Raw genomic sequence first — 27450 nt, 5'->3', positions numbered from 1 at the left:
GCCCGAATGTTGGGTGCTGGGTGGGACGGATACTTTGCCGGAGCGAATGCCCCCGGGGGGAGACTCCGTGAGTCGGGAACATCCCGGAAACAGGTTGGGGAAGGCGGGGGGGGGGGAGTGAGGGAGGGGGGGGGGGAGTGGGGAGCGCATCCCCAGGCCGGACCCGCCTGACTGAGGCTCGATCTGCGGCTCAGCCCCCCGCAGGAGCGGCTGTCAGCGGGGCAGACAGGCGGCTGCCGCCTGGCTCCGGCAGAAGGGGGAGATTAGCATATTAATGCGGCGCTCGCTAATCGCCTCCCCGCCCTCCTCCCCGCCTCCCTCCCTCCCCAACCGCGGCAGGAGGACGGGCACCCGCGCTCGCTCCGCCGCCCGCTTCCCCCCCCCCCACCCCCCCCCGCCCTCCCCTCCCCGTTCCTCGCCCCCGGGGCAAACGATGGTCCGGGCTTCCAACCGCCGAAGATGAAGCGGCGGCGCGGTCTCCCCCCCCCGCCGGAGCGCGCAGCGCGGGGCGCGCCGCGGGGCCCCTCCGCCGCCGCCGCCGCGGGCAGGTGAAGGCGGCACCGGCGCGGCCGCGGAAAAGGGGCAGCGCGGAACCAACGGGGTGAGGGCGGCTGCCGGCTACTCCCCTCCCTCCCCCCGCAACCTTCCCCCGGCCCCCGCGGGGCGGTGTGTGCTCGGGGGCTGCGCGGGGCTGCGCGTATGTGGGTGCTGGAGGTGGGCGGCCGGCGGGCCCCGCGGAGAGCCCGCGCTGGCTGCATGGAGAAGAGCGGCTGTAGCCCGTTCCCCGTGTGCTGGGCTAAAGGTACACATTACCTCTGCTTTTCATATTTATTTTGTTCTTCCCCCTTTCCTCCGTTAATTGAATGTTTTACCACCTGTGGGGCTGTAGGGTTTGGTTTGTTTTTTGTTTTTTTTTTTTTTTTTATTCCTATGGAAGAAAACAAAAGCAAAGCTAGAAAATAAAATATCTTTATTCTGGTCATGCGCTCGTAGTGCAAAGGAGTCTGCGGGATCTTCTTTCACCTGACAGCTGTAATGCTTTTTTATCTCTCTCTTTATTTATTTATTTTCCCATTGCTTTTCGGAATTATTCGATATGAAAGAAAGAGCACTTGAGCTGTTTGGTTTTTGCTTCCGCTGCTGTGAGGATCTGAGGGCTTTGTTTTTCATCTTTGTGTGTCTTTGGCACCGCTGCGAGTACGATTCTGCTCTTCGCTTACCTTTTGGGGGAAGTTGTTTTTAAGTGGAAGAAGACTAACATCTTTCTACTTGATGGCTTAGAAGTTGCCACCCCTATTACTCACCCCCCCAAAAGAGACAATAACTAGCCACAAAGCGTGCAGCTATTACAATGAGAGGGTTTGACTTGCAATTGAGGCTTAACAATAATTAGATGGAAATGTGAAACTCAGTCACATGCTTATTATCTTAACTTGCATCCCAAGACGTTTTTAGCGTTATAAATATCCCAAAGATATTTACCCTACTGTAAACTCGAAGGTGTTTGTATGTTGGTGGCGTGGGTGAGAGTGTGGATGTGAAGATACAGTACAGGGATAAAGCTTGAAATTCTCTTAGTAGCCAAAGAATCAAGTCTTCCTTAGATGGAAAACAACTGTAAAAGGTTGAGTGTTGCTGATTGTAAGCATAACTTTCCTCGTGTTCACTTTCATTTCAATGTACTTTCTTTTTTGGAAGAGAAACTGGCAGTGAAGTATTGCGTCACCATAATCTTGGATCACAGACAGAGGCAGTTACTTCAGAAGTTCAGGGGAAACGTAGCTGAAGTCAGGAGTTGGTGGGCATATCTGATGATTGGAAAAAATAACAGTAAATTTATTCAGAATTTTTATTGTCTCGTTATTTGGAGGAGACGCAAAGGAGCATTTAACACTGTCTTTGTCTTGCATGCTTTCTGTACCTTGCTGAACTGTTGAGGCTAAACTAGCATTTGCCACATGCTGATATATTATAGTAGCGGTATAGTAGAAATAGCTTAAAAAAGAAGAAATCACAGAACTTGAACACTGTGTCCTGGTAACGTCTCGTGCAGTTCAGAATCTGTCAGCTCACTGGGGAACAATAGTTAATAAAACAGTAGCTGGAAACAAAGCTAAACCAAAGCTGTACTTCGCTTTTAGTAAAACATGTTTACCCGGAAGGGGTAAGAGCGATACCTACTTCTGTGTGTCATAAACTGGGTTACGAAAGTATTACGTGAAATTGGGATTCATCTCCTTCTTGGGCTATTCTGAGAGTCAGAATGAAGGTACTTCCCAGGGGGTAACTTTAAAAAATAGGAAAGAAAAATCTTTTGAAAGAAAAAGTGAGTTGTTACCATCTGTTGTTAAGGCTGGTTAGTATTGGGGATATCGGTTTCTGCCTCCAGCTGCAGTACCAGAGGATGGCTACAGCAGGGCTAGTGGCTCCTCACAGAAGATGGCTGTGTTGGGCCACGATAAAAGGTATCGATTCCCCACCCACCCACTCCGGCAGCTAAAATGAATGAAAAACGATCCCTCCCTCTTCCCCTGGTTGCCTATGAAGTGTTCTCAGGCCGTAACTTCAGGGAAGATGGCTTATCCAGCCTCCTCTGTCCCGAAATGGAGAGCAGCCGTGTAATCTGTTTTTATTCCTTGGAGGGGGGGGAGAAGGGGGACACCAGGAGTTGCATAAGAGGACAAAGCCACCAGCATCTTTGCGACTGCCAATTGCCGTGATCTCTAGAAAAAGCTCCATCTCAGCCTCCAAAAAAAAATAAATAGGGCAGATGAGAAATAGCTTGTGCTATATTTGTCGTTGAATGGTGGCCATTCCTTAGTTGATGAATACTCTGTGTACTGTTCACCAGCTTAACCTTAGGGAAATGAAACGGATCTGGCCTACTTTGATAAGGGCTGTGAGATATCTGCAGTCAAAGAAAGGTAATATATTAATGAGAGAAACATTTGGTCTGAATAACTTTATTCTGTCTCTTTGGCTTTTCTGTTAATGCTTCGGGTTACCTGCAGCGAAAATTGATAAAACTTTTTAAAGTGTTTTGTGATGTCTTAAAATGTGATCTTGATGTGTGTGTTTTATTATGCATAAAGTCTTTCTAAATGGTCCGTTCTCTATTTGGACGTGACAGATTGAGCAGTCGGTGTGTTATGTGTGGTCTCATAGCAAACGCTCATTCTTTGAAAATGCTTTGAAAATATTTCAGTGAGTTGGCGTTCATGCAGAGTGTGCTTCTACTTTTTTTTTTAGCGTTCTTAAATCTGAAATCTTCAATCTTCTTAGTGATGTTGTGTGCTGACCTAATTGCCGCCAATTCTGTGTGCTTCTGACTGTAGGACTGCATCAAAGAAAAAGATAATATTTGCTTTCTTTATAAAGTGTTTGTGCAATCTATATACAGTACAAGCCAGGTTTTGCCTCCTCTTTGTGCTAAAGTCAGTCCCAAAGTAACGTTACTGAACTTGGTAATTTAGTCTGGATCTGCATACTCCAGACTTGAAAATATTTTGATTGTCAAATTAAGTGAAAGTGTGTATTTTGTTTACTGGCATATTTCTTTTCAGCAAGCAAGACTGTATTACTTTACTTTAGTAGTGACAGAAGTAAGACATTTTTGACTGTTCCCCTCCTCCCTTATTAAGTAAGCTGAAGCTTAAAATCTCTGGTCTTTTGGAATAAACAGCCTCACACTTGGGGACGGCGTTGGGGAACGCCGAGTAGCAGTACTTGTCTTCCAGCTCACTATTGGAAATATGTGCCAGTATCATACAGGGATGTTTTCTTTCTGACCGTAACAGTAGACTAAAGGGTACTTCAGTTGCCTAATTTTTACCTTTTTTTTTTTTTTTTTTTTCTTTTGTGGATCATAAGTAATTGTGCCAGAGCCAAACGGTACCAGAGGCATGATGGTGATGATGATGGTCATGCTTTTGCTAATGGCCCTTTATCCCGAGTTTCACGTGGCATGCCATTTTAAGTTTACAAAATAACTTGTTGGAATAAATATAAACATAACAGTTAAGGATAGCTGGATAGCTCTGCTGTGTAGCTGTACATTATCCAACCCAAGAAGGAGTAAGTTTCTTGAATATCTTCCATGAGAAAGCTCTGTTTAATAATTTATGAACAGTAAATTGATGCGGTGTTGTTAAATGTATGTCATGTGAGTAGTTAGTGAAGGGTCATCACAGTTCTTCAATTCAACCGTTCAGACTAACGTGAAAAGATCTATACTGTCTGGAGATAATCAAGCCCAGTTCAGTCCAAAACCTTGCCGTGATTTAGAAAGGGCGGAAAACGAAAAATTAAGCCAACTATGTTGTGTAATGTATTTAATCAACCGGGAAGGAGTTTTTACCCTATTTATTGCAATCTTTTAATGTTGCAATCTTTTTTTAAAGCGATAAGCAATTCCAAGTTAAATGTTTTTCTCGTCTGAGGAGCCCTGCTGTGTCAGGAGGTGTGTTCAGATGGGACCTGCTGGTGATCTGTGGAGTATAAGCAAGATAGATACAGAAGAGAAAAGTTCAGTGCTGTTTGTCTTTCGTCTCCATCTCATAAGTCTCTACTGTTTTGCTAACAGAAAGTTACACGGGTGATAATTTTCAGTCAGACAGACCCTTAGATTTTTAGATGATCAGTAGTCACTAAAAGGGACGCAGTGGTAGAAACAGATAAGGAAGGCTGCTGATACCACAAAGGTAGGCAGGTAAACAGTCTCTAAAACAGGATTTCTTGTCTTTTTGACATACACACTGTGTTTATATAACATAGAAATGTAATAGCTATGGTGTATTCCGAAAGGGAAAAAATGCCCTTCTGCTGGCACGAGTGTTCTGCTCCTTCTTCGTAGTGACTTTCAGCAGAGGAGACTGGAGGGAAGCACCCACTTATATTTTTTTGCAGATCTACAGGTGTGGTTACAGAATGCAGTGAAGTGCTTTTCCCTGGGTTTCTGAGGGCGTAACAACCCGGAGCAGAGTCTGGCCCGTCATCTGACAGTCTGTTCTTGACTCACTACATTGGCCACATCAGCTGACGTGACACATCCGCCATTTCCTTCCAAACCATAAATTTGTCTAAACTTTTCTTAAACTTTATTAACTTAGTGGGTTCTTTAGGTGTGAGATTTGCAAACTGTTAAAGCATCTGTTATTTCAATTCATGCGTGCCTGTTTTTTTTTTTTGTTGGAAATCTTTGTAGAAGAAAGAAAAATAGCGTTAATCTCATCAAACCACTAATTTTCAAAGGCAGTTTAAAAACAATTCCTGAAAGGCCTGTGAATATTTAAAAGTGGAAAATAGTCTGGAAAAGCAGGGGGATTCTTCCCTTCAGTGTTTTAGTACAGCCTTCGGTGGCACCTGTGTTCTTCAGGATGTGTAGCACTATGCAGCTATGAGAGTACTGATGCATTTCCATTAGGGTGATTTGTTTCTTATTCAAATACTACTGGAATAGAAGATGGAGCTTGAGATATTTTTACAAAAAAGGAAGATGATTGTTTAAGCACTGGCTGTTTGGAGCATTCAGGGTTCCCTGTGTCATGGAGATGTATGATCTTATCAATTGTAGCACCTAGCAGTGAACCAGCTCTTTCTGAGCTGCCAGGGAAAAACTGAAACTTATGCAAGGAAAAAAAAAACCAAAAACGTTTTAAATATCCTTTTGAAGATGCATTAGGAAAAGACTGAAGAGCAAAGTCTGGAAGTCAGCCTTTAAGAGAAAGGTGCGCTGATTGAAACGGTGTATTTTTGCTGAAAAGTTGAACAGGAGTTTGTGGCCTTAATAGCTTTCTTACTCAGTTTATATTTGTAATTTTTTTATCACAAGTCACATTGCGTGTAGCTCTATATTTTCTATATGACACATTATATATACACACACGTGTGGGTGCGCACAGACTCAGCATCGTTTTCCTTCCCCGATTAACCTGGCAGCGCTCGCAGAATTTCAAAATTAGCATCCTTAAATACTGAGGATGTTCTCTTACCTGTTTTTGATGCAGTTTTAGCGAATCATTGGGCAACTGACCTTCATGCACAGTTTTTATTGGAAGGACTGTTGGAATGAAATAAGCTTTTCTGAGTGGTGTTACATTGGAAGAAATGTATCAGCTTGTCTCAATCCTTCCACTTGTTGCAGTGTTGCTTAAACGGAGTAGTTGCAAATTCATGCCTTGTAAAAGAAAAAAAAATAAAATTGTGTCAGCAAAGATTATGACGTTTTCATTAATTGTTAGTCTGGAAAAAACCCTCGCTAGTATCCTTCGTGACTTGATACGAATTTGTTCATGGTACTCTATTAAAAACTTGAGACATCTTAAATTAATATACACTATGACATTACAGTAGGCAAGCCCGTACAGGCTACTGAGTTCTATAAACTAGCACAGCAAACAAAAGACAGACATAAGGAAGTGTCTTGGGCGCATTTTAATATAACATTTACAAAGTACAGCACATCGTAAATGTATTTGTTTATAGCAGTTATAAAAATACTGTAGTATTCATGAAAGTTTCTTTGCCTTGCAAAATAAATGAGATCGCTGCAATATCTACTGTTGAATCCATGTTGAGAATTAATGATGCCAATTTGTCCTGACGGGTTGTAAAGGACGGGGGTTGCTGAGGTTATGGAGTTAACTGGTGCGTGCCCAGTGCTTACGTGAGGCTTTATTTCCTGGTGTACAGTTAAGAGAGTTGGATTTTCCTCTGCTGATACTGAATGTAGCTTAGCAAAGATGTTACGAAAAGTATTTCTGTGTGGAATCCAATCCTGCTGAGTCATTTCATCGAAAATAATCTGTAAACAAACTTTTTCTTTTGTTTGATAACCACAGTTTATTTCTTTGCCAGAACAGAGATTGCTTGTTACTTTTCCCGAGCTCTGTCACCGTTTTCCAAAATAACGTTTCCCTTGCCAGTTATTTGAGATCCATAAAACTTAAGCACTAGGGGTTTGGTTTATCTTTTTTTTTTTTTTTTTTTTTTTTTTTTTTTAAATTTAAATTGGACTCACTCTGTGAATTGGGGATATTTCTAAGGAAAACCAGCTTTTTCCATGGCCTAGGTCTCCTCATAAGTAAGTAAGTAAGTACAGGAAGAAAATCAGTGTGTGACCTTCAATCCTGCCATTATTTGGTGCAACTGCTCACGGCAACTGCGAACACTTCACTGAAGAGCTGTAGAGGGTGTTGCATCAACAGATGAAGAGCATAATAAACTGAAATGTGGCATTTTGAGACTGAAAGCTAAACTTTGCCTTCGATTTGATGTTCCGTAGAACTAAAAATCTCTTTTTGTCAGAGTAAGTTAAATAGTCTTAACTTCTTCTCTGCATCCAGTGTTTGATGGTTCATCTTATTGAATTGGGCCCTCAGGGATGTGGCAGTTTCCTTTCAGAATTGAAAGAGTTACAGATACAGTAATTTTAAACATGTCCAAAACAGTGATGGAAAGCTTTTGCTTCTCAACCTTGTAGAAGATGCAGATCATCCTCACCCTCGTGTTCCTTGTAGTGTGTGACACCCTGGGGTTGTCTGACTAGTGATTAAAGAATGGTAGTGCCTTCCTTCCATTGCCTGTTTTTTTTCTGATTCCTATAAGAATTTGGCCTCAGCCAATTCTACTTAAAATTGTCAGTAAAAACCCGGCTTCACTTCATTTAGATGCTACTGCTTTGTGATGAAGCTGGACTAGTTGCTTTATTGCCTGTATTTGGTCATGAATTCCCATACTGGTTGAGTTTTCTCAACCAGTATTTCTGGTATTATTTCAGCCAGTATTTCTCCTTTGATAAGCGTAGAAAAGTTATTGTAGCAAAGAACTTTTTCATCACAAGTGGCTGCGAGGTGAGTAATGGTCTGCAGTCCTGTTAAATCTTTATTTCTAGGGAGGAGGATGGTAAGGAACTGGATGTATTCCTGAAGCTTCTCAGCTGGCTTCTGAAGATAAGGGGCAATAAGATTTATGCTCTCCTCGTAGACTTTCTGCTGTTACGTTTGCAGCTCAGCAGTGATGTGTAGTCCTTGCTGTTATGGGGCGATACTAGAAGGAATTGTATTCCTGAAATCCTAGTGTGTTCAACTCAAAAGGGGTTTTGTCTGGCCTGTGACACGATGGTTGGGCAAGATAAACCGAAGAATTGCAACAAGGATACTTTAGAGCAACCTTTCAATGTGATGGTAACGGCCGATTCCCGTACAACAACTTGCATTGCCATTCGACTTGAACAGCAGCTTTTTGTCCATTCAGGTGTTTGATTGCAATGGTCTTGAAGCATATCGGCAGAATTAAAAGGCTGAATTAAAAAGTCGCTGATTTATGGTTGTGTATAGCTGCGGCTGTCAACGTGGGAACATATGTGGGCTGTAGGTACCCATCCCAACCCCGTACCAGAGGACAGAGGTACCGCTCAGGCGGCGGGGAGTTGTGTATCTGTTCTTCACCCAGCGGTGTGGGCAGTGCGGGGCTAACCAGCGCATCGTTTTTGTCATGCGAGTGGCAAAGGATGTTTTGCACCCTGACCTGTTGAGCTGTTGTGAGCACAGAGGTGGGATGGGCCGATAGCAGCGGTGCCTGTCAGCTCAATGTGTTAATGTTTTATCAGCTAACTGTAAGTTTTAGCAGAAGGGAGGCTTTTCTGTATGTGTTTCTAAATCTGTGCTTTCTCATATTAAGGGCTTTTTGCTCTGGTTGTAATGGGAGGACTTAATGCCTGGGGTTTTCTTGTACAGCGGCAGGAAAGTGTCATTGCACTGTTCCTGTTCTGCCCTTGAAATGAGGGATTTTCACCTTCGTACTTTTGCTACTAAGTTCCTTTAGCCACATTGCTTTTACTTTTATATTTCTTATATATATACACACACTATTTTATAGAGTATATAAGATAAAAATCTTTAATATATGTATAATACATATAAACTAAATAAATTGATACAATGCATAATCAGTGCTTGGATGGGAAAATATCTGTTACTTTTTCTTCCAAAGTAATTTTGGGAGTTGTATATGTTCCGCTTTGATCTGATACTGAACAAATGTCTTGATGGTTTTGGATGCGCTGATGTAGTTTTACTGAAGCAAGCTGTGTGAGCCGTATTGGCCAGTAGCGTTGGGCACGATGCTTCAAGTACCAAGTTTGCACATCTAAACATAATTTTAAATAACTTTTGTCAGTCTGGAGGTGCAGTAAGAATTCATTTGGAATATTGCTCTCACCTGTCACATCTCACTTCTTTTCAGAACTCTGGATGTGATACGCTGGTACAGTTTGAGTGTGCTATACCTCAGTGATTAAAGACATGGTATTCCAGTCGGAACAGCAGCGCTTGCTATGGCTGTGGCTGCCAAATAATTTCTATGATGAACCCTCCTTCAGGTCATTTTGTACTATTGGAGTTTTCAAAGTACTTATTGCTCGTGCTGAGATTAAACTCTGGAATCTCTCTGCTCCAAAACTGCTCATTTCCTAAAATTGGAAGGGAAAGTAGTTAATGTTGTTCCTGTGTGGGCTCTGTTCTGCGAGGGAGCGGTGACTGTTAGAGACAGGAGTGGGGATGAGCTGGTAATAAGAATTACGTGAAATCAGGAACAAGCACACCCCGGACACACAAAAAGGTCGTGTTCATCATTCCCATTTCATACTGTAGGAAAAGCCGGGCAAGTTACTTGGTTTTGGCCAGAGGTGGTACTAAACTGCCTGGCGGCTCGGGTGGCAGTGGGAAGCAGTGGTCCAGCCTGAGCATTGCTCAGCGGTGCTTCACGCCCTTCCTCTCAGCAGTGTTATATCGGGCCCTTTCTAGCAAAATTTTCTACAAGAGGGGGAGTAATGTATATTTAGTATTTCTGTAAATACTGCAGGATGTTTTACTCTTCAAGTTTAATACTACTTTTTTGGTTTTACTGTATCTGATTTTTTGGTTTTTTTACTCCAAGATTTCATCTAACTACATTTCTGTTGTTCCTCTACTCTAGTTAACAACCATGTTGCTCACTGAAAATACATACTACGATGGACTACTATATAAAATACATTTTTTTCTAATTGTTAACGCTTTATGTTTTCTGGTTAGATGCTGAATAGAAAATAGTTGTAGTTGCTAAACATTGGTTGGAAAGTAGCAATAGATTTGAGAAAGTTGATATTGTAGTGCAGAGCAATGATGAAAATAGCGGTAGGCATCTGCTCAGTACTTCTTGCAAAGCATTAGTTCAACAATTTCAATAAAAGCATAGCAGGTTCCTTAAAGAAGAGTGAGGAGAGAGGGAAAAAAAAGTATAGTTAAGCACTTCTAATGCTGTGTCATTAGACACCAGCATCGTTTACATGATGAATGTCATGTAAGGCAGTGAAGATCACAGCCTGTACCTCAGCAAGTCACGCGTGCCCTGAACCTGCTGTGTGGTACCCAGCTCCCTTCTCTTTAGAGAAAATACTGATGGCGAGAATTGCTTTTCTGAAACACTCATGGTTTAGCAATTATAGACAAAGCAAAAATAATGAGTATGTGTTGATCGCCAACCCAGGGTGAAGTTCTTTAAAATCTGATGGCCACTTACTGAGATCTTAGAAAGAAATTTGAGGACTTGTTGCACAGAAAGTTTGCAGTAATTCAAATGTGTGATTTATTTTTCTAAACTAATGCTTATCCAGCATAGAAAAGCAATGGCAGACACCTGTTTCTGTTTAAGGTAGCTTTATGTCTACTTCGGGTTGTTTTTACGTTAAAATAGAGGTTCCTGCCGACTGGAAAAGGTTAAACATAACCCGTATTTTCAAAAAGAGAAATAAGGAAGACCCAGGGAACTGTAGGCCAGTCAGTCTCGCCTCTGTGCCTGGCAATGTCACGGAACAGATCCTTCTGGAAACTCTGCTGAGGCACATAGAAAACAAGGAGGTGATTGGTGACAGCCAGCATGGCTTCACCAAGGGCAAGTCATGCCTGACAAATTTGGTGGCCTTCTACGAAGGGGTTACAGCAGCCGTGGACAAGGGAAGATCAGCTGATGTCATCTACTTGGACTTGTGCAAAGTGTTTGACACTGTCCCACACGATATCCTGGTCTCTAAATTGAAGAGACATGGATTCGACAAATGGGCCACTCGGTGGATAAAGAACTGGCTGGATGGTCGTACTCAGAGAGTTGCGGTCAACAGTTCGGTGTCCAAGTGGAGAGCAGTGATGAGTGGTGCTCCTCAGGGGTCGGTACTGGGGCCTGTACTGTTCAACATCTTTGTCGGCGACATGGACAGTGGGGTTGAGTGCACCCTCAGCAAGTTTGCTGACGATACCAAGCTGTTTGGCGAGGTACATGCTGGAGGGGAGGGATGCCATCCAGAGGGACCTGGACAGACTGGAGAGGTGGGCCCAAGCCAACCTCATGCAGTTCAACAAGGCCAAGGGCAAGGTCTTACATCTGGGTCGGGGCAATCCCAAGCACAAATCCAGGCTGGGCAGGGAATGGCTGGAGAGCAGCCTCGAGGAGAAGGACCTGGGGGTGCTGATTGATGAGAAGCTCAACATGAGCCAGCAGTGTGCGACTGCAGCCCAGAAGGCCAACGGTATCCTGGGCTGCATCCCCAGCAGCGTGGGCAGCAGGTCAAAGGAGGTTATTCTGCCCCTCTACTCCACTCACGTGAGACCCCACCTGGAGTACTGCATCCATCTCTGAAGTCCCCAACAGAAGAAGGGCATGGACTTGCTGGAGCGTGTCCAGAGGAGAGCCACGAGGATGATCCGAGGGCTGGAGCACCTCTCCTATGAGGAGAGGCTGAGTGAGTTGGGGCTGTTCAGCCTGGAGAAGAGAAGGCTCCTGGGAGATCTTATTGCGGCCTTCCAGTACCTAAAGGGGGTCCTCCAGGAGAGCTGGGGAAGGACTTTTTACATAGGCATGTAGAGATAGAACGAGGGGGAATGGCTTCAAACTGGGAGAGTGTAGGTTCAGACTGAACATTAGGAAGAAGTTTTTCACTGTGAGGGTGGTGAGGCACTGGCCCAGGTTGCCCGGAGAGGATGTTGAGGCCCCATCCCTGGAGGTGTTCAAGGCCAGGCTGGATGTGGCCTTGGGCAACGTGGTCTAATGGGAGGTGACTCTGCCTATGGCAGGGGGGTTGGAACTCGATGGTCTTCAAGGTCCTTTCCAACCTAAACCATTCTATGATTCTATAAAATCACAGTTCAGGCAATTCAGAGAAGTTCAGTGTCTGCATACTGTTATTTGGAGACGTAAAAACAAGAGGGCAGACTGGAGGTAGAAGACCAAACCTCAACTTAAAATGGTTTTACTTGTCTGTTAAGTGTGCTTGCCCATAGCTTTTGTCTGTGGATTTACACAAGCTGTTGATATGGTATAATGAATTATTTTAATGCTTTTTTAAAAGAATCAGTCACTGATGCCTTAAGCCAATCAATATTTTCCTGCTCAGTGATAGGAACATAAATAAGAAGTTGAGTAAACTTCAATTCTTTTGAATAACACTACATTTGGGGGATTGGGAGCCGTCCCCTTTCGCTAGTATGGATGGTACCTGGACTGAGGATGTGACAACTATCATGAATTTGTTTCTGTCTCTGTGGTATATGTGATGCTTCAGCCCTGGAATAATCATACGAAGCGGGAATTCATCTATAACTTTTTGTAACTTATTACCGTAAAATTCTTGGAGGGAATATTTTTCCTTCTTTTTAATTAGACTTTCCTTGCTCTTCATATCCAGTCTATGCTCAGATTATTAATATTGCTCCAGTTCTGTTGGAAATGGAAATAAAAATATTGTCCTGTTCCTTTCCTCCAATGGCAAAAAGATTTCCCAGTGCAGACGGTAGATAGGACGTAGGCTGTTACCCTGCTGTTCTTGCAAGGACAGTCAACCTACTGTAATGCAATAAAGTTGCTCATTAAATGTGTCCTTTGTGACCGACTGTGCAGTTTTTTACAGCATCAGGTGTTGAACGCTTCCTCCTTCCTTATCCGTGTGCACGTACATATCCCAGTGCTTATCACCTGAACGTAAATACACTCGTCTGCTCTTCTCCTGGAAATCCATCGGTACAGTCATTGCTTTGCAAAATCAAGGCCATACTGAAGAAGGGTGGAGCCTGAACACTTTAGGTTGTTGATTTGTTAATTATGGCGTATTTTTTTCTTGGACGTTGGTGGTACAGTGTAATTTGGCATGGAATTTATAGATGGCCTGTTGTTTCTGGCTTTGATTACTACCTCTTTGCTTTCTTTCCCTTTTCCTCTCACTCCTTTCAGGCCACAGAGATGCTGTTTGTTTTATCGCTGTGAACTGTTTTGTTTAGCATGTAAGAGTAGATTGTATAAATGTTATAATAACTTGATTTATAAGTTCAGAGCTTTCTGTCAAAACAACATGTTGTTAGGAATATTCCCCAAGTATTTTGTTACATCTCTCTTTAATCTTAATTTTGATGCGTTCAAACAAACAAGGAATTTAAGCCTCTCTTGGAAGATGTCCTGGAAGAGTTGACAAACCCTTTCCAAAAGAATTTCTTTGTAAACGCCTTGTATCGATATACTCCTTTGTTAAATGCCTTATAAAACCAAACATCGAGGTAAATCTGTAAGTTTGAGATGGAATATATGCTGTGCAGCAACGTATCCTCTTTCTATAATTAAACTCTGAAAGGACAAATCCAGTTCTAAAATTACGTCTTACGTCTGGAAAATGAGGAATAAAGTATTGGGTGTCTTTCTGGACATTTATATGGAGATATATGTATATATAAAAATCCATTTTATATTCCATATATCTGGACATTTATAAAAGGATCAACTCTAACTTCAGATTTTTTTTTATATCCGGTATTTTGCAAATTAAACAATGGAAGGCAGACACACTAGAGAGAAAGCTTAAAATATTTTAAGTCCTCTCCTTTTAAATACTGTTAAAATGACTGAGTTGCTATATGCAAGGGAAAATGGATAAGAGGTGTGTTTAACAGATAACCTGGTACATCATAAATGCGACGTAAATAGAAACTGAAACAAGTTTTTGTTTAGTTTTGGTATTGGTTGTATCTGTCTCTGAAATCTTTGGGTTGTGAGTTTCTTTTGGTTAATTAAAAAAAAATGCAGAATCTTCAGTGAAGTGGAGGAGGATGGAGCCAGGCTCTTTTCAATGGTTCCCAGTGACAGGACGAGGGGCAATGGGCACAAGTTAGAACATAGGAAGTTCCCTTCAAATACACGGAAAAACTTCTTTACGGTTCAGGTGACAGAGCACTGGCACAGGCTGCCCAGGGAGGTTGTGGAGTCCCCTTCCCTGGAGATTTTCAAGACCCGCCTGGATGCAGTCCTGAGTGATGTGCTCTGGGCAATCCTGCTTTAGCAGGGGAGTTGGGCTAGATGATCTCTAGAGGTCCCTTCCAACTCAGAAAATTCTGTGATTCAGTTGTCCAGTTAAAACAAAAATATTGAGCGTAGATTGGGGGTGAGGAAGGTCTTCCACAGTTCAGGTTGGCCATAGAAACCTCAACTCCGGTGAAGAAATCTTGAAAGGAAAGCAGCTTTGTGGCCTGCAGCGGGAGCGCGGTAGGGGCTACGTCAAGTAAGTGAGTAACAAAGGGCAGGTGCAGCTGCTGCTTTTGCAGTATCTGTCCCGAAGAGTGTTTTTTCTTACAACAACACCCACTTTGCGTGTATCGTACTTTGGCTGTGAGGTACAGCAGTGAAATGGTCCGTGCCGCTGCAGTTCTTGCTGTGAAAACGACATTTTTTCACAAGAGAAGTGGAACAGGGATGTTTTCAGTCTCTTCATTAACTGACATCTGAAACGAGGAATTAGCGTTGCACATTAATGAATCAGAATTTGCTCTTTCTTTAAAATTTCTAAATGTTTAGCATTGCGGTAAGGGAAAGATGGTGGCTTGGGGGTGTTAGTTTAGGGGTTTGGTCATCGTGGGGTTTTTTGTTTTTTGTTTTTTTTTAACCTGCAGGGGTAGAATGAAGCATGCAGTCCCATCGAGCATGTGGCTCTGTACTCCTCTTTACATTAGCGAAGTATTCTTCTATTCACTCCTTGAAGTGGGAAAACGAATTTCCTTCTGGAGTGTGAAAATAATTTGTAGCTTATTGCTTTTGGAGCAAATCATATTAACTCTTAATCGCTCAAATTTTGCTTTTGTGTAGAAGGAATGTTGGCACTACATCCATCCACTGGAGCCCAGCAGCAGGGATGTGTGGACGGGGTCCCACAGGGCTGCCTGGGGTGTGACGTCCCAGTGCCACAGTGACCAGGTGGAGCAAAAATGTTCTCGAAGCCTGACAAGCTCTGCTTTTTGCTTTTTGCTTCTCTAATCGCCTCTTTGCGGTGTCTGTCATTCCTCTGAGTAGCGTTGCCTTTGACAGAAGGATATAGTTGCGTTTTTTAATGAGTTTGTCCTCGTTGAATGGCTGCTGTGTGTGAGACTCACTTCACTTGCTCAGTGAAATACTCTGCAGCTGATCAAAATGTAATGGAATCACGTTTCAGACAAATGCTGAGCATCTTTAAACAATACTTTGACATTTGCAAAATAGCGGGGAATAATTAGAGGTTTGGTGTGCTGATGCTGCCCTTGACTGTGCCAAGCCTGTTTCAAATTAACCTTTTTCCTTTACACTTCATCAGAGCTGCTTGTTCAGTCGAGTGTTCAAATGGTCTCTGCCCCAAAAGTTACTTTTAACAAGTAATGTGCTTCTACCCCCTCTTTAAAATCTGATCCCTGGCTGCAGATCTGTAGATGGTGCCGTGATAGCTGACTGTCGGATGCTTTGTTGATTTTGGTGCAAATTACAGGTGCTCATCACAGCCTGCCTTGTGTCAGCTGCCCGCCCAGCCTTACTTGTCCCTCCTGTTCCCCAGGGATTTCATCACCTTCTGCCCCTGTCTGAATTCTTGGAATTAAGAATTTCACTGGTAAGAATATATCAAATGGTAAAAGCTGCTCCGTTCCCAGAACTAGTGTCCAACCTGTCAGTAAACTCTCTGCTCCTAAACAAAGGGAAGTTGTCATTGTTTTGAGTAAACTAGGTAATCAGATTGCTTTTTCCTTTTCAGACTGTGCCTTCAAGGCCTTCAGCTCATGCACTATCTAACCTGAACCCAGAGTCAGGAGGCGCCTCAATTTTTAATGGTAAAAGTTTCTAGAGAGAAGAAGCCCTCGTATGCTTTTGCAAATGTGTTCAATATTTCACAAATAGACTTTCCATACCTTGTTATTCTTCCTTCGCATACGGTTTATAATACCATCAAAGTGCGTGTTGGCAAAACATAGCAACAGATTGATTATTTTATTTTTATTAGTTTTTTAGAAGATAGCTGTATCTCAGAAGGACACTGGATACTAGAGCAGCTGTAATAGTCTTTACAGTAATAACAGTTTACAAACACTTCAAACTGGGAAATTACTACAAGATAAACTTCTTGTGTTGCTCCGCTGTCAGGAAACCGAAGAATAATCTTAAATTCATGATAATCAATTAATGTACGTCTGAAGCCTTACATTTGTTCTATTAGATACAATCTATTTAAGTCTGTTACAGAAACAAAACTTTTTAACTTCAGCAAAGCCGTTACTGTAAAAACTTGATTTTTCTCATGGTATGTAACAAATAAGTCATTTGCAGTTTCCGTTCCTTTTTTATTTAGTATGCAGGGTAAGGAGTAGAGATGCCATAGGTCTGTCGGTGGCCTAAGGAACCGCTCATCTTTATTATTAAGGAGACCCCCACAGGAGCTTTGTAGATCAACAAGATCCTCTGTGGTGAGGCACTGGAAGGTGAGCGTTACTTCAGCCAGGAACTGGGACTCCCTCAGTTTTGAACCTGCTGCTGAACACCCTGAGAGTTCAGTCACTCTGCCTTGAAGGTGTTCTGGCCTATTCTGCCTTCATGTTTGTTCCTTCTTCTGTCTGCTCAGACACTTTCTGGATATTTCTCTGTGCCGTTTCAGTACATTACTGTTAAAGATTCTTGGTCAAACATATCTGGGTACCAACCAGTAGTTGATAAATGGCTTTAAAGGAAGAACTGGAAAAAAATTAAGGTTGAAGTCAGAAATAACACTTGATTTTTTTTAACGTTGGTATTTAAACCAAATTATTTTTGCCTTCTTTAATTTTTACAATGGAGTTCCTCTTTCTCTCCTACACATGCTCTGCCCTCCCTCCTTCCCCCGCCTGCTCCCTCCCTGCCCAGGCGTTGGAAACCAGTAAATGCTATTTAATAGTTCAGCATTGGCTCAGTGCTGTCAGATTTGGACTGCAGCGGTACTGAAATAAAAGCAATTTCACCAATACAAAACTCATTCATTTCTCCAACTCGTTGGTGAGTGCAGAGGAAGATGGTTTCTGTCTCCCGTTGATGTATTTTTTTCCCCGCACCACCCCACCCCCCCCAAGATATAGTCCAAGAGGAGCAGTGAGCCGACATACGACGTACCAGCTTGCAGCTACCAACAACATTTGGAAGTCGCCTTCTCCCTACTACTGGCCATGTGCTTTTGCTGTTTACTTTGTGCTGGCTCCAGAGCTTTTTAGAGCTTCTCTGAGCCGCTTCACCTCATTTAAATGGACTTCCCCCCCCCCAAAAAAAAACCAAACAAAACCAAACCCCCACCAAAACCAGAAAAAAGAAGCCTGGAGTGATTTCTTCTTTATTAGTAAGTAAAAACAGCTCAAAAAGTGTTTAAGAAGCAGCAGGAGGCCAACGGAAGGGAAGCCGGGGCTGCCTAGTCTGAGGAATGCTCGGCGGGGAGGAAAGGGGCAGCAAGCTCTGCAGATTTGGCAGCAGCAAGGACAAATTGGTTATATTAAGTTGGTTCAGCAGCCTGTGGTGACAACTTACTTGCCTTTGAAAAATTAACTCAAACCTCTGTACAAATATATTCTTCAGAAATAACCATATATCAATTCTGTTGTCTGTAGCTTCTTACAGAGACAGATCTGAGAAACCAGACTTAAATTCCTTTAATGATATTTGACCATTAAGCTGTACATAAGAACTTGAGCTGTGTGGAAGAATAATATTTGACATTTTTTTAAAAACCTCTGAAAATATTGCCTGAGTGATAGGCCATCTTTAATTTTGTTTTTTTGAACACACTTCTATGAACCCTTATAAGCATCGGCATATACAGCATAGACTTTTCTCATGTGTTTTTTTCTAGGATTGTTTAATATTTTTTATTTGTTCTATGCAAGAAAATGGACAAAATGTCATTTGACTTCTTTTTGTTTTCTGATTTCATGTCTTTTTTTTCCAAGCCTGGAAATCATCATCTTGTACTGGCAACTATTGACTTGATAAATGCAGTCTGTAGAACAGAAGGCATGAGAAAGCTTGCAAAGCTGATGTGTCTGTATTTTCATCTGAACTTTCTGGAAGCACTAAGGGTTGTATTTCAGCTTCAACAGTAGAAGCAAAAGGTTAAGCTTTTATGGATGTTCTTAATGTAAAAAAAAAACAACAATGTAACGCATCAGTGGTCCACTCTCTTTGACAGCATCTCCTATTTGTGACTCTTTCAGGAGACCACGTGAGCATGGCTGCTGTCTGCAGTCCATCCTTGTGTTTTTTCAGCATCCACTGCATTAGAGACTTTTAGAGAGGCTTTTAATATCTATTCTTGTGCCCGTTGTCCATACCTTTCTGTATTTGCTGCTATCATCTGCCTCCACAGCCTGCTGTCCGCTAGCTCCTGTTCAAAAAAGATCTTTTGACTGGAACTAATAGGGGATTATTTTAGGGTTCGATTTATCCATGATCTTGGATTTTGTAAATATTGATCAAGTTCTCCACCGGAGTCTCAGCTTTTTTAGGCTCCATTCACATGGCTGCTGCTCTGCCCCCTAATTGTTTCAGTTGCACTTCTCGGGACTTTCTGGACAGTACTCAAGAGTGGTGGAGATGCCACTGACTTTTCTACTCTGCTGCACCTCGGGGTTCTCTGCTGGTGAGGGATTGTATGATGCTGAAGATACCAGACACCCACCCTTGGCCTTTAGTAAGCACTGACAGAACCTCTTCCCAGTTACAGTGATCCTGAAGACCCCATTTCAGGCTAAAATTACGAATGCAACGAAATATGGCATCCTTTGGTTGGAATACTTGATATTGTATCCCTTTGTGTCGTGTTTCCTAAGGCTAGGCATCCTTTGGTTGGAATACTTGATATTGTATCCCTTTGTGTCGTGTTTCCTAAGGATAGCTGCTGTACCAGTGTGTACAGGGGGTTGAGTGACAGTCGGTGCTTCTGACCTGTGAAATACTGCTACGTGGAAAAACTGTTTGTAATGTGGAGGGTGTGTTACCACAACTGAAGAGCATTCTGGTTTTGCGCGGAAATGTGTGTATTTTCATACATATTAAAGCACAGGTACTTGTTGTTGAAAGAGATTGTCTTACTGTTTTCTCTTTAGCTGCTATGAAGTACTTATTTTGAAATAAATTCAAACATGTTAAGAGCACAGATCGCAAATATATAAAAACCCTTTTGCTTCCTGAAGCTCATGTGCAAAGGATTTTTTAGTTACCAGATCCTTTTGTATGAGAGTGTATTTTCAGGCCAAGTAAAATGCAGGTTTAAGTACACGTCCCACCCCCCACCCCCCCAAATATTTCTGTACGTTCTAATAGGGATTGAAGGAAGACTGGATTAATAGCTCTGTTGTATTGTTGGTTACGGAGGTGTCTTGTTTGTGTAACATCAACTTAATTTATTACAACCTGCTGTTGCTGCAAGTGGTCAGATAGTCATATACAAATTGCATATTTCATCACTGTGATGTGATGGTGAATTGATTTATTGTTTCCGGGGAAATAATTGACTAGAATAAAAATGCACTATAAAGTAACAGTTTCATCTTTATGAGTCTTCTTAATGCCTACCCATGATCAAATATATTACAAAAAGATGCAATAAATTCTTGTGGAGGTAGTGAAACCCGCTTACTTGATTTCTTCAGGTTTACCCTAGTTTCTTGACCACAAAGATGTTACACCGATCATCCCTTGTGTCCTTTCGTACCCTGGCGTGATGAGGGACAGCACATACTGGTGGTTTTGGACCTAAGTGAGTGCTGATAAATCTGTCATTATGTTTGTGCTCATTAGACTGTGAATTTTACTGTCAGGGTTTTTTTCCAAAATGTGCAGCAATTGAATTACCAGGTATTTCTGACCCCATTCCAAGTTGTTTGAAATTAGATAACTGTCAGTAGAATCATAGAATGGTTTAGGTTGGAAGGAACCTTGAAGACCATCCAGTTCCACCCCCCCTGCCATGGACAGGGACACCTCCCACCAGCCCAGGTTGCTCAAAGCCCCATCCAGCCTGGCCTTCAACACCTCCAGGGATGGAGCTTCCACAAGTTCTCTGGGCAACCTGTTCCAGTGTCTCGCAACCCTCAGAGTGAAAAATTTCTTCCTAATACCTAATCTAAATCTCCCCTCTTCCAGTTTGAAGCCATTACACATGCCCTTGTAAATCTCCAGCTTTCTTATAGGCCTCCTTCAGGTACTGGAAAACTGCTATAAGGTCTCCCCGGAGCCTTCTCTTGTCCAGGCTGAACAACCCCAACTCTCTCAGCCTGTCCCCACAGCAGAGGTGTTCCACCCATCTGATCATCTTTGTGGCCCTCCTCTGGACCCGCTCCAACAGGTCCATTTCTTTCCTACACTGGGGGCTCCAGAGCTGGAGGCACTACACCAGGTGTGGTCTCAAGAGAGCAGAGTAGAGAGGTACAATCACCTCCCTTGACCTGCTGCCCATGCTGCTGGGGGTGCCGCCCCGGATGTGGTTGGCTTTCGCACACTGCCAGCTCATGTTGAGCTTCTCATCTATCGGCATCCCCAGGTTCTTCTCCTCAGGGCTGTTCTTACTCCCTTCTCCACCCAGCCTGTATTTATGCTTGGGATGGCCCCGACCCAGATGTAGGACCTTGCGCTTGGCCATGTTGAACTGCATGAGGTTGGCATGGGCCCAATAACTAATAAATATGTGGATTTGTTCGTGTCAGAAGCGATGAACTAGATGAAACAACACAAACAGTTGCTTTAATGGAACAGGCCGAAGCTGGTTGAGACAAAGGCTGGGTTGTGTTTGTTGCCCGTGCGTTGCAAAGCACAGTAAAGTTTTGACCCAGGACACCCCCTCGCATGGGAGGGAGAGGGGAGAGCAAAGCAGTGCCACACATACTCATGTCATCGAGTAACCTTGAAGGCGATCCTGAATGATTTCTTCCACAATTTGAAGTGACAAAACCGATGAAGCCTAATTGAAACGAAACTCGTCTTGCTGTAGGGGAGCGAGCCCAGCTCCAATTAATTTTTCTACCACAGACCAATATCTGATTCTTTGAAGTATTAAGTTTCTTTTTCGGAGAACTTTGTTGAATGAAGCCCTGAAGTAAACGTATATCAGCCGGCTAATACCTAGTTTGAGAATGGCTTTTTTTTTTTTCCCCTTGTTTAAAAACTTAAGGAAATAGCAACTCAGTTGGAAATAAAAGCGTCTAATGGCAGCTCTTACAGTTCAGCTCAGAAGTTTTAACCTTTTTGATGGCTTGTGTCTCGTGCAAAGCTAATCTTTGGCTGATCTGACATACATATAGGAGATGGTTATAGGGAAAAAAAAAAAAACCCAACCAATAATAGTTTTTCTGAAATAGTTTTTTCTTAAGCAGTTGTCCCCATTTACTGAATGTTGAGGAAATCCCCATTCTGAACTCACTTTATATCCTTAACGAGTTACCTAAGTGGCTGCTTTCCTTTAAAACTGTAATTCCTTATTTCTCAGTGCAATGCAAATACTGACCCTCAGAATCTCTAGTATATTGAACGCGCTTTTTTTAATTAATCTAAACTCCAGGAAGGTTTGGTAGCCCAAGGTTAATAGATTGGAGGTAAAGGACTGAAAAATGCCTTTGGTGAGGGCAGAGGGTGTTTTCTTGGATGATAGGGGTCTTCAGAGCTTTTCAGTGTTGATGGTTCTATTCAAAGACTTAATGGAGCATTCAGTGGAAAAACGTCGCAAGAGTCAGTGGCGTAAACTTCGTGGGTATCAAAAAGAACAACGAAGGTGGCTGCGCGTCCCCCATAGATGTACAGCGCACAGGACAGCTGCCCCAAGTTTTGTGGGGAAAGCACGGGGACAGGGACTATGGCCAAGGGAGAACTGCAGCTGCAGTGATGTGGGGAGCAAAAGAGCAGAGGTCCTGGGTTTAGATAGGGTCCTGCACAGCATGTCAAGAGGATACACTTAGGATGAAAGCACTGGTAGAGAATCCGTAAGTCTTACTCTGCCACAAAGCAATATGGAATCACTGGTATTGACTTCAGAAGCCTGGAGAGGGCCTTGATGTACTGTTTTGAGCGGATTAAGTGTTTTAAATTGCCTTTTTAAGGCTATATCAAGTTTTGTTGTTTGTGTTTTTTTTTTTTAAATAAAAATCTTGAAGTGGGCCATATAGTGTATATCTCTCTGCTCCTAGCTTGACTTAACCAGAGTACTAAGACTTGTTAGTCATCACAGCAGAGGCTTGGACTTGTGCCTGTTTCATGATTGTGTCAGTACACGAATCCTGGAGGCCACCAACTGACTTCTTAACAGTCAAGTCAAATGTATAATGCCTGATAAATCAGATGCCAAATTTGAGAAGGTATTGCTTCTGTTCTTTAACTAATTAAGCTAATTCTGCTCATTTGTCTGTCTTCGGGTGCAGTGGATGGAGGCTTTAGGAGAAACTAATGCCTAGCTCGAAAGTGATGTGGCTGGTGTTTAGGTCCTCAAACACAGCGTGGAGTCTTGAGGTGCCAAGAGCTCTGATTCCTAAGGGTATCCAAGGGAATATCACATCTTACTCTGCTCTTCGGGATCCCCTGTGAGGATGCAAGGAGACACATGGTACATGCCCATTTCCAACAACCACAACTATGGAAATCACTGATTTTTGATTTTTTTGTGTGTGTGTGTGGAGATACGCAGAAGCATAATCTTATAAAAAGCTTGTAATTAGGAGAATTATTATGGTCAGCCTACATTGAACTTTCATTCACTGGTTTGAATAAGAATCACTTTATTCTTCATTTCTACCTGTATACCAGAGGCTGTAGTTACTGGCTTTGGAAAACACTTGTTCCAGAATAGGCTTAAGTAAAACTTTTTACAGGTCATTGAATTTAGTAGTAGGCCATTGTCATGCAACACAACATGACTGTTGTCATGCTCTGTTCTTCTTGAGCACTTAAGTGCCTTTTATCTGATGTGTGCTTCTTGTTTTCCTGAAAAACAGGGTTAGCACAAACACAGGTCAAACTGTCTTAAAGGGGATCGAAAATTAAAAGGGTGTGAAGTTGAATGGTTTGAAATACAGGGCTGGGATGATATAATCATTCAGTAATGTAAAACTAGGAAAGGCGGGTTTAAAGTCAAATGGTGGCCAAACCCAACTGTGTTAAGCTGTGATAGTGCATAGCCAAAATACCTTACTACTTTCCTTAACTGACTCTAGTTTTGGGCACTTCTAGTTTTTAATTTGAGAACCATACTTGCATGATCACTAATTCTAATTAATTTTTAATGCTCTGGAAAGACAGTAAAGTCTCACTGCTTCTGTTCTAAAACTGTTTAGAAGAAGAGCTTGCGCTGCGTAGGGCCTCCATAGAGCAAAAATGATTACTTGAATTCCTACAGCTTACTTCACACTCTTGTTCTGATGGTCATAGATAGGGCTGCTGCCCAACCAGTGGTGCAGCTTCAACACAGATAGAATTTTGTTTTAACCTTTATTTTAAAAATACAGAATTCTTATTTGCTCACTTCTGTGGTGCCTTTTTAAGGAAAACCGCACTACTATAATTCTCTACAACTTCCTAGAGAAATTCAAAAGATCAGCAGTGGAAGAGGTGAGGGGAGATTAAGTGTTTACTTGGCTTTCGGTGGTGCCAAGGGACCACGCTGAAGGTTCAGAGTGCTATTGAGAAATGAAGTAAGTATCTAGCTGGATCCCTTGTTCTAATTAAAGCTTATACAGACGTCGATTTTTTCTTGTGTTCCCAGCACAACTGATGTTTCCTCATTATTATTTTTTTTAACATTAAAAATAGAAATTGGTGCCAACCCCAAAGGGAATGGCTGGTAGTGCAGATTATGCAATGTTATGATAAAATTGGGTCGAACTGAGTGTTAAGTTATGTCCAGACTTAACCCCGTGGGATTCTTACTGAGAAGGATGGGCACTGTTTTGAATGTCTCGGGATGGACAAAAAAAATATTCAGGGAAATTGTCAGTACCAGGCTATTTTTCCATTTCATATCGATATAGTGAAATATTCGGTATGTCGATTTAGACTGAAATAGGTACTAACAACTCAATTTTTACATTGTTTTACTGTGGCTGACCGGGCTGCTTTATACTTTGACCTGGGGGCCTTGATAATTACTTTAGACTGCAAATAAGGTACTTAAAAAATACATATATATCTGGAGGACTGGGGAGAGAGCAGTGACCAGGAAGGGATCAGAAAGGAAGCAGCAAGAGAGATAAATGCATTCTTGGGTGTAGTCATAACAAGGATTACCACGAAGAGTGAATATAGTTGAAGGTGTCTAAGGTGGAACAAAAGATTACTGCTTTTTTCTTTTGCTTTTGAATATCAGCATTGGCTGAAAGAAAGAGAAGAAGAAAAATAAACTCAGTGGGAGATAAACAGGGACTTTCCAATGTGACTTATGGAAATAGCTGAAATTATTGATACTTTCTGAAGGCAAAAGTGGTGATAATAAGAAAAAATACCCTTTCTCTTCTCATTCTATGTTTGTCCCTAATTTGAAATCACAAACCTATTTGTTTTCTCAACGTTTTGTCCTTAAGTCTACATCCTTAAACATGTGACAAGATGTTAACATCAGGGAAACACAGAAAACCTTGTTGCACGCTTGGCATGCTTGCTGCTGCTTTGCTGTGCCATGTGTGTGTTCTGCGGGTGCTGCTTACACCATTTTGCTTTTTCCACCTTTCCACCATTCCATTCTGTCCGGTCTGGGAATGGGACTGTTGCCATAACCAGGCTCTCCAAGCATGCAACCATGCCGCATGACCATCAACGTGTAGTTGAATACACTATGACTGTTTTCTTAAAAGAAACGTGTCTTTTAAGTGCTGCTAAGAAGGGTTTTAGTGAGTCATGCACTTTATGTCCAACAGCAAGCACTGGGACCGGATATTATGATAAATGTGTGTATATATACACATATATATCAGGAGGCGGCACACCAAAAGTCAGCAATGTGTTGACTCTTAACACAGACTCCTGAAAATACAAGTTTTTTCATGGGGAGTGTAGTCAAAATTGTACTTAACATCCTTACTTTCTGTGAGGTCGAGATAGCCAAGTTAGTATTTGCAAGGTGAGCTGAGCAGGATTTAATGTAAACTGTGAAAAAGGATTGAGCCTGAAATTCATGAGATGTTTAGTGCCTGATGTGAGAAGCATTGTGGATAATTTGAAGGAATTTAGAGCGTGGAAGAAATTCTTAATCACCAAATCACAAGATTGCTGAGGTTGGAGGGTACCTGTGGTGATAGTTTGGTCCAACTCCCCTGCTCAGAGCAGGGTCAGCTGGAGCAGTTCAGGGCTGTGTCCAGTTGTGTTTTGAATGGATGGTCTCCATTTGGTGGTCTCCATCTTCATGGATGGAGACTCCACAACCTCTCTGGGTAACCTCTTGCAGTGTTCACCCACCTGCATGGTGCAAAAGCTTTCTCTCATACTTAAATGGGAATTCCTGTTTGCCACTTTATGCCCATTGCCTCATGTCCTCACTGGGCATCACTGGGAACAGTCTGGCTTTGTCTTTACTGGTATTTGTACGTATTGGTGAGACCTCCATGAGCCTTCTCTTCTCCAGGCCAAACTGTCTTAGCCTTTCCTTGTACGACAGATGCTCAAATCCCCAAATTGTCTTTGTGGTCCTTCATCAGACTGTCTCCAATTATGTCCATGTCTCTCTTGTACTGGGGAGCGCAGTATACAGCCCAGCACTCCCAGTGCCCCTCACCAGTGCTGAGTAAAGGGAAGGATCACCTCCCTTGACCTGCTGGCAACGCTCTGCCTAACGGCCCAGGAGGCTGGTGGCCGCCTTTGCTATAAGGGCATGGGTTTGGCTTATGGTTGACTTGTTGTCCACCAAGACCTCCAGGTCCTTCTCTGCAAAGCTGCTTTCCAGCCAGTTACTCTGGTAACACAGCGTTCTTTGTTGCGAATGCAAGTAACCTAAAGGCTTTTCTTTCTTTTAATAACATAAATATTTTAAAGTGTTTTAAGTCTTGTAGAATTTTTACACCAGCACCAAAGAAAGAAATGAAATTTACAATTTCACTGTATTTTTAATATTCTTTTATATATATATACTTATATAGATTTTTTATAGCTTTCAATTGAGATGGACCAAGTTATTTTGTGGAAAGGCAGCCTAGAAGGGGCATTATTTCATAGATGTCAACGCCTTCAATCCTGAGATAGGGATCAGAATATGGAGGTTGGGCAACATTTTAAAACTTCGTCATACCTCCAAAGGACAACATGAAGTCACGGTGTGAATAATTACAGCTTGATTCCTTGCCACATGGACTTGTTAACACTGTGTTGTTGGCCATCTGCCACTGATAGATTATCAGACTGCTAACATTGAAGACACTGGCATTGAAAAGATTTCCCTTATGAGACTACTTTTAACTTTTCTATCAGTTTAATAATAAATTTTTAGTTGTTTGATTTAAATATTTTTTATGATTTTTTGACTCTCATTAGTGGAAACGATTTAGTTTCTAAGTACTTGGAGCTGGTAGTGAAATGTGACTTTGAACTTTGATTACTGGTACCAGCAAAAGTCATAATACTGACTTTGTTCCTGATGTAGTTAGCAAATACGAGGAATATGTAGTGCTCCTAGGATGTGTCAGCAGGAGTCAGGTTGAGCAGCAAATGACTTGCAAACAGAATTCTAGAAGGATTCAATTAGTTATCTCACCATTTTGTGTTCTTTTGAGAAAATAAAAGAGATTTTATTAGATTTCCTAATGTACCTGGTACCTAAGTAGTGAAAATGGCAGATATTCAAAGCCAAATTGTATAAAGACAGAAAAGAGCACAAAAAGGTAAACGATGCTTTCTTGTAATTCACTTGAGAAGCTGTGAAGTGCAGAGTTGTTGGATTTGTTTTGGTTTGGGGTTGGTATTTTTTTTAAAGCTTTATCTTTCAATCTCGTTTAACATCTATATACTCTCCTAAACCTCAAGGGCTCCACCGCAGCAGAGCAAATCATCTGAACGATGACACACATCATAGCTTGGTAACAACTGCGTTATCTTAGCAGAGCCGCTCAGTATCAGGAGGCCACTGTTTGGTTTGCTTTACTCTGCTCCCCAAGCTTAGAATGA

At 42.2% G+C, this 27450-nt stretch overlaps 1 protein-coding gene across 1 annotated transcript in view; it reads left to right on the top strand.

The window, feature by feature from the left end:
* The first annotated feature begins 589 nt into the window (after nucleotides 1–589).
* PTK2 (protein tyrosine kinase 2) overlaps nucleotides 590–27450 on the top strand; it is a 165846-nt gene continuing 138985 nt past the window's right edge. The window contains exon 1 of the mRNA XM_082498859.1: nucleotides 590–601. The gene's annotated coding sequence lies outside the window, so the exon portion shown is untranslated. The remainder of the gene's footprint in view (nucleotides 602–27450) is intronic.

Source organism: Vanellus vanellus (genome assembly GCF_965231255.1).
Source record: "Vanellus vanellus genome assembly, chromosome: 2".
Lineage (NCBI taxonomy): Eukaryota > Metazoa > Chordata > Aves > Charadriiformes > Charadriidae > Vanellus > Vanellus vanellus.
Note: the sequence above shows the minus strand (reverse complement) of the source record. Positions and strands in the feature narration are given on the sequence as shown.